The sequence below is a fragment of the Solanum dulcamara genome, chromosome 5 (genome assembly GCF_947179165.1).
Source record: "Solanum dulcamara chromosome 5, daSolDulc1.2, whole genome shotgun sequence".
NCBI classification, from domain to species: Eukaryota; Viridiplantae; Streptophyta; class Magnoliopsida; order Solanales; family Solanaceae; genus Solanum; species Solanum dulcamara.
This window is the reverse complement of record NC_077241.1, coordinates 18,966,790-18,974,108: the sequence shown is the minus strand read 5'-3', so window position 1 is coordinate 18,974,108 and position 7,319 is coordinate 18,966,790.

The following is a 7,319-nucleotide window of genomic DNA, read 5'->3' as shown; positions in this document are numbered from 1 at the left end:
AGGGCTTTCATGGATCCATTAGCCTAAGCCTACAAGGGCTCCTATGTTGGCACATAGTTAATGAGACAAGGGGTTGCTGCTAGGATTCGCTTACCGAATCCCACCTCAATGCCTCATTCGGTGCTAAGTCAATCCCACAGAATAGTTTAATACTTCAAAATATTCATAGCATATAATTTGAGAATTCAAACATTATATTCGGTAGAATAGCTCATTAAAATATTTGATAATTCAAATATGCAAGAATTATCCTTATTGCGTAAAGAATCCATCATTCATATTATTTCATCATTCTTTCATTTCATAAGACTCCCTTTTTGATCATAGATATTTCTTTCATAAATATTTATTTGGAGTCAAAGCTTTCAAGTCAAACTTTATTAAAAACATAGTAAAACTAGATGGGTTCAAATCACTTCAACTTACAAATATGTATGTAAATAAATATACATAAATACTTTGAAATCCATTAATTAAAATTCATGCTTTAAACAACCCACCATGAATTTAAGAACCTTTAAATAGATAAATAGAGAAATTACTTGTAAACCATCAATTCATACATATGAAATTATGTTGCATCAAAATAGAGAAATAATCATTAGTTTAACCATGATTCATACTATTAAGTAAAATTAAGAATTACCATAAGAAAATATTACTTGAAATCAAGAGACTTAATTGAAAGAGTTTTTGGACTACATGGGTGGAAGAACCCATGGATAAATACCCACATAACTTAGAGTAGAGCTTAAAGAAAATAAATATAATTTGTCATATAATCAAAATAATTTAGACATGAGAGTGGAAGAAATACTCTCATTGAAGCCTTACATACCTGGAATCCAAAGCTTTAGTCGGAACCGAAAGACTTAATGAACACTCTTGAGTTCTAGCTTTTCTCCTTGCCGGAACATTTTGTGTACTACTCGGAGTATATGAATCACCGGAATAGTATTTCTTCACTACTAAGAACTAAAATTATATTTGAAAAAGTGTAAAGAAGTGTATAAAGAAAAGACTTGCTTGAGAAAGCTTGATGAATAAAATAAGGAAATAAGGTGGGTATTTATAGGTGGGAAAGAGGGACCTAACAATAAATAAAATAATTATAAAGAAAAATCTGAAAATTTAGTGGAAAATTATGATGCAATGGATGATGTTAATTGGAGGAAAATTTATGTCATGAGTGATGTCAAATGTATCTAGATCTTTCCATGGTAGGTGAAATGAGTTATCTTTAACAGAATACTCCTTTTCAGAGCTGCTTTTGAACAAGATAAATTCCTTATTAGGATTTGGTGTCTTCTTAAGAATTGTAGATATAGAAGTCTAGTTTCATGTCTTTCAAGAATAAACTAATTTGGAGCATCCTACAGTGCGATATGAATTTTCTTCTACAAATACTCCATTTCATCACAGCACACTATATTACAATATTTAATTTATTTGACCAACTTAACCTCCGCAACATAAATTATGGTCTTCACAAAAGTTGTAGGTAATGATCTGGTGGTTACTAATAAATTTGAATCACCCAATTTGGACAATCCTATAAAACGTTATGCCCAAAATACAAAGGTTGTATCATTTTTAGGCGAGAAATAAAATATCGTATACAACGTTTTTAGGGGATGTTACATAATCCCTGGCGGATTTATTAAAATTTCTTCATCTAGTTTCAGCCTGAGTAGGGACCTCAATAATATTAGAATTAAAATCTACTTCTTCTGGTTTGATTGTATCCATTTTTAAGTTTAACATATCCCCTTCATTTTTTAACTTGATCTCTTTTATATTTATTATAAGATTATCTATTTCAGAATTTTTTGAGTCAGAGCTTACCATTTTAAAATATTTCCTCCGTATCTTTCAGGTATTTTTATTTTAGAAATATGGTGTGACAACCCAATTCCTCAGGTTAGGATGTCACCTACTATAACCCACAAGTAGATAAGCCAACCCGACAATCTAGAACTTCATGTAATGGGTTTAAGGGCAGAAACTAAATAAGAGTCGCGAATTATAAAGATGAGTAGAAAGAATAAGCGGAAGTAAATCAAAATATGATATAAACAACTAAAGATACCTCCCAAAACCTGAAAGTCAAAAGTACAGAGCTGCTACAATATAAAAGATGAGTACATGTCCCAAAAGTAGACTGGAAGTATATACAACAACTGACTAGTTTCAAAAGGCAAAAAACGGGCCATCCATACTGAAGGAGACATAAATGATCCAAAAATGCCAAGTACTCACCCTAGTCTCCGAAGTTGACTGCAATAGGCTCGATCTATCCACAGCGGTAGCTGGTGCTCGGTCCTACATCACGAAAGTAGATGCAGAGTATAGTATGAGCACCAAGACAATAGGTACCTAGTAGGCATCATAGGCCGACTGAGCAGAAAAGGTAGAAATAATATGAAAAAGAGGAATAAGCCTAAATAGGAATCAACATAAACATCAAAAGGGAAAAGAGTACTATCTATGAGAACTACAACTAACTATACCCAACTGGTCTCCCATAAGCCCAGTCGGGACACTCATGCGCAAATTAAATAAAAAAAACCGAACGAACCCCCATAAGTCGCTGAGTACACAAAATAGATACAACTACCAAGGCTGGGAACCAAAACCTTGCGATGTCAGGAACTGAAGAACTATATCATTTTTGAAGCCCAAAATCTCTAAGAGACAACGAACAAGGGGTGCCTTAGGGGTCGAGGCCAAGACTGGGACCTAGATGCTCGCTCGAATGTTCAAAGTGGCCAAGGCTGAGACTGAATACCCAGATGTTTGCCATAATACATCAGTACAGTCGAGGCCGAAACTGGGTACCCAGATGCTCTCCATAAAATAGTGATATGATCGAGGCAAGGACTGGGTACCCGGATGCTCATCATACAAGCAAGCTGGTAGAGGCCAGGGCTGGGTAGTCGGATGCTCTCCGGTAATTCAGAACGAAGGATGAGATTGGGTACCCGGAAGCTCAAAAATAATTTACCCCATGATGCCAAATATTCTCCTTCCCAACAAGAATATAACAGTACTAAAAATCTATTCCCCAATGAGTCAACTAATATACCGCCAAAACTTAAACCGGAGCCAAAGTCAATGATCATGAAATCTATTATTGCTGATGCATCACAAAAGTCACGATTATACCGAGTTATGGATGGGATTATTTTAAGAGGGACACCTAGCTAAGGCCAAACTATATGCACTAGCCCGCTACACCATTCTACAAGGATCTAAATCCACCGGAGCGACACCGGAGCATCTAAAGCAAGTTTACATCCTATACTAAGGTCAACATACTCAACAGTATCAACAACATGCTCATTCAAACCTCCTTATAATACCAACAAATAATGACAAGATACACATGCTTCTAATTATCAAAAAAATCCGAAAATAAGCCTAAAACATAAATTCTAACACCTAAGATATACAATTAAACTAACCAACAAAAAATCCAACTATTTCAACATGGTTTCACACATTCCAGCTCAATCTAAATAAAGGTAAATCATAGCCTACCTGTAGGCTAAACACGCGAGCTTTAAATCATTGTGCTGGGTCTTTTCTCTTTTGAACAGCCTCGGAACGCTGACACACTATCAAAAATAGAACCATAACGTCGATACGATCATTTAGACACTAATTTTATAATTTTTGGAGATAGACCAATTTCGACGTCTAAACTGGGAATTGTGGGACCCGCATATAAAATTTTGGATTTGACCACCAAAACAGGTTTCAAACATCACCCCAAGCTCACAATTCAGATTTATAACATAATTTGGGATGGAAAAATAATGCAAGATGATAAAACAATCAATTTCATATTTTCAAACTAAGAAAACAAACAAGGCAGCCTCTTTATGCGTCCATTTCTCAAAATCGAAAATCTCCCAATCTAAAAACATTATACTGTGACGTTCCTTGCAAAAAATCCCATAATCTAGCCTCAAGAATCACTTAAAACGGAGTTATATTGACCAAGATACACTCTTCTAAAATTTAATAAAATTTAATTCCAAAAAATACTAAATTTGTAGCTAAAAATCAATTTCTTACATCAAACGACGTGCCAAAAGAAAACTATGATACCTCCACGATGTTCTCCTAAAAATTCCATGCAAGATAGCCTCCTTAATCACCCAAATTGGATTTATATAGACCAAGAAATAACTTCTCAAAGTTCTTCAATAGCTCATTCCGAAAATGGACACTGCTACAAATAAAATCAAGATTTTTACTTGTATCGAATTCTTCAAATCAGTTCAAGCTCTCCAATGGTTTCTCCCCGAAAAATCTCACAGGTTTGTCTTTTGAATCATCCAATTTGGAGCCCTATAGCCCAAGATAAAGGGTTTTAAAGTAGAGACAAAAACCAAAAAAACAAGGGTTGTTGCTACTGCTATGCTGCAACAGATTTTGGATTTTTCCAAAATCTCCGTCAAGGTACTCGGGATTCATTCGGAATTCGATAAAAAAGTTAGATATGCAACCCCACTAAATTCGACGTTCCGGACTCAATGGCGCATTCAGAATTCTAATATGAGATCATTTTAATAAAAAGTGGGTCCCACATCCATGTGTTATTTTAAGTCACATTCCATAATGGGCCTCGAGATTAGACCTGAAGCCTCGAAAAGTGAATGAAGGGTCGTTCTAGACCAAAATCGATATTTCAAAACTAACCACACTGTCAGAATTTTTATTTGAGCTCGTTTTTTAGGAATATTGACCAAAGTCAAACACAGGCTAACTTTCAAAGTCAAAAGCGCTAAATAGCCGCAAACTCGTATCTATTGCCTCGATAGTCATGCCAATAATGCTACTAGCCTAATTTGTCAATTTTGGAGCTGATGGAACAATCAGAATTCGATTTGAGATATCCTTGACCCAAAACTCGAAAAATCGCAACTAAACCAACTTAGGCCTTCAAAATACCAAAATGAGCTCGGGACCTTTAAAAATTCAACCAATATTTCTTCTAGACCAAAAATCATCTCCCGAACCCAACAGAGTCATCGGAATTCCATTCTGAGCAACAGAACTCTAAAAGTTGACCAAAATCAAACCTTGGCTTAAAATTCCTCAAATTCTCAATTCAAGGCCTCAACTCTTCGTTATAACTCCAAAACTGATTCCGTAAAGTCTCCCAAGCCAATATCGACATTTCAGAGCTGTTGAAATCGACGGAATTCTGTTATGAGACCTGTAGCGCCAATTGACCCTGAATACCACTTTTTAATACTTAAAGCTTATGAAAGCTCAAAATTTCTAAAGACTTAACTTTTCACAGAATTTTTTAAAAATTAACACCCGGTACCAATCCAAAACAACTTGGAGCAACTTAAGGGAGGGATAAAATGGTCATTTTACAAAAATTCCAAAAATGACCTTGAGGGTCATTACATATAGGATCCTATGATATCTAAGATTTTACTTATAGGTTTTTTATCAATTTTTATTTCTTTTTAATTTAGTATATCTTTCAAAGTTTGAATTTTTTTAACTAATAAATATCCAAAGTAAATTATCGTTCTCTGTATTTCATATAAATCTTACTCTATCTTTAGAGGATCTTGTTCATTAAGTAATTTATAGTTGTTTTATTGTCTATTTCATCCTATATTAGCTAGATGTTGTTTAAAATAATAACTACTAAGTAATTTTATATTACCTTTTTCTAATAATATTTCCTCATTAGTAGCAATCATTACCTCTTGTATTTTCTTTATTTGTTCAATCATTGTAGTGTCTAATTTTTCTAAATATCTTTGATAAGATTGTTCTTTTATCTTAGCTATTTTTAAATTTTGGTGAAAAGTCCAATATAAATGATAATCTAGTCTTATGTCAGAAAAGGAAGGCAATTTTTTCATTATCCAAAACTAGAGGAATGAGTATCCGTTTCATCTTTGATTCTTTGAATATTATTAGTTAATCTTTCTATTATTATATCATAATCGGATAATATTTGTTCGATTCTAGATATAGAGGCTTTATCCGTATTATCTTATTTGAGTAGTACTAGCCTTTTTTTTATATTTTTCTCTGCCTACTTGGTTATCCTGTAGATGCTTTTTAAATTTCCATAGAAAATTATTATTTATTTTTGCTTCATCAAAATAAGGATGTCTTTTCATTCTATATCTTTAAAGGTTTCATTGTATCTTAATTCTTCAGTTATTTTGTCAAATTTATCTTCATTACTTTCTTGTCTAATCTTAATATCTAAAGTTGACATATTTTGTGTAATATCGACTTCTACATCTTTAACATCTATCATAGCTCTGATACCAACTGGGAGAGGGGGTCCAGAAAATTATTGGTTCGATAAATCTATAATCTGCGTGGGTATATTTTCATATCTAATAACATAATTATTTTGTTTAACAAATAAAATTATCCTCCTAAGGGGGAATATGTTATGTCTAAAGAAAAAATTATATCATAAATTGAGTAACTTTTCTGAGCAACCTGATATTATAACAGTATAACATCTTAAATTAAATAAAACGTCTAGGGTCTAACACGCTTCCATACCTATCCCGCTTTGACCGCAAATACTTCGGCTATCCGCCGAGACTTTTACTGGACATTTCAGTCCCAACCTGTCATCAGGTAACTTCCCTTGGCGTTCCTTCAGAATACCACAGCACAGCCTAGCTTCATTTCCTACTTCTAAGCGTAAGGGTAATATGGAAGGGCAGTCATTTTCTATTTATAGAAGGAAAGGAATTATAAAGTAATAATAAAGATGCTCAAGAAAGATACTCACAAACTTAGTTTTTTTTCATAACTAATATTTTACAAGGATGGAGAAGAGTGGATTCTTGTTCCAATCGATAATATTTGTTTACAAACTGTCTCCTTTTATAGATGAAGGAGACAGACTTCAAACTTACATTTACATTTGTTTAATAAAGATGAAAGTGACTAGAAAATGAACTTCCATCTATTAGTGAAAAGAAGAAAAAAAGAAACAACTATATATGGCTTTTCTTTCTTCATTTTTTCAATGTAAACCAACTAGTGGGACTATCTATCTACAAAATGACAAAAGGGTCTTTATCAAACTAAGTGCATCCTTATCTTCTTTGCATCCTTATCTTCTATCTTCTTCTTATTATAAAATGACAAAAGGGTCATTAGCGGTAAGAAATATCCGTCAAATATGGTATTATCATTTAATTTCTTATAGTTAATAACCATTCTTGATTTATTTCGTACTATCTGTGAATGGCTTATTACCATAAAAGCATGAGAGCTATGTGGAGAGTTACTAGGTCTTATTATTCTAA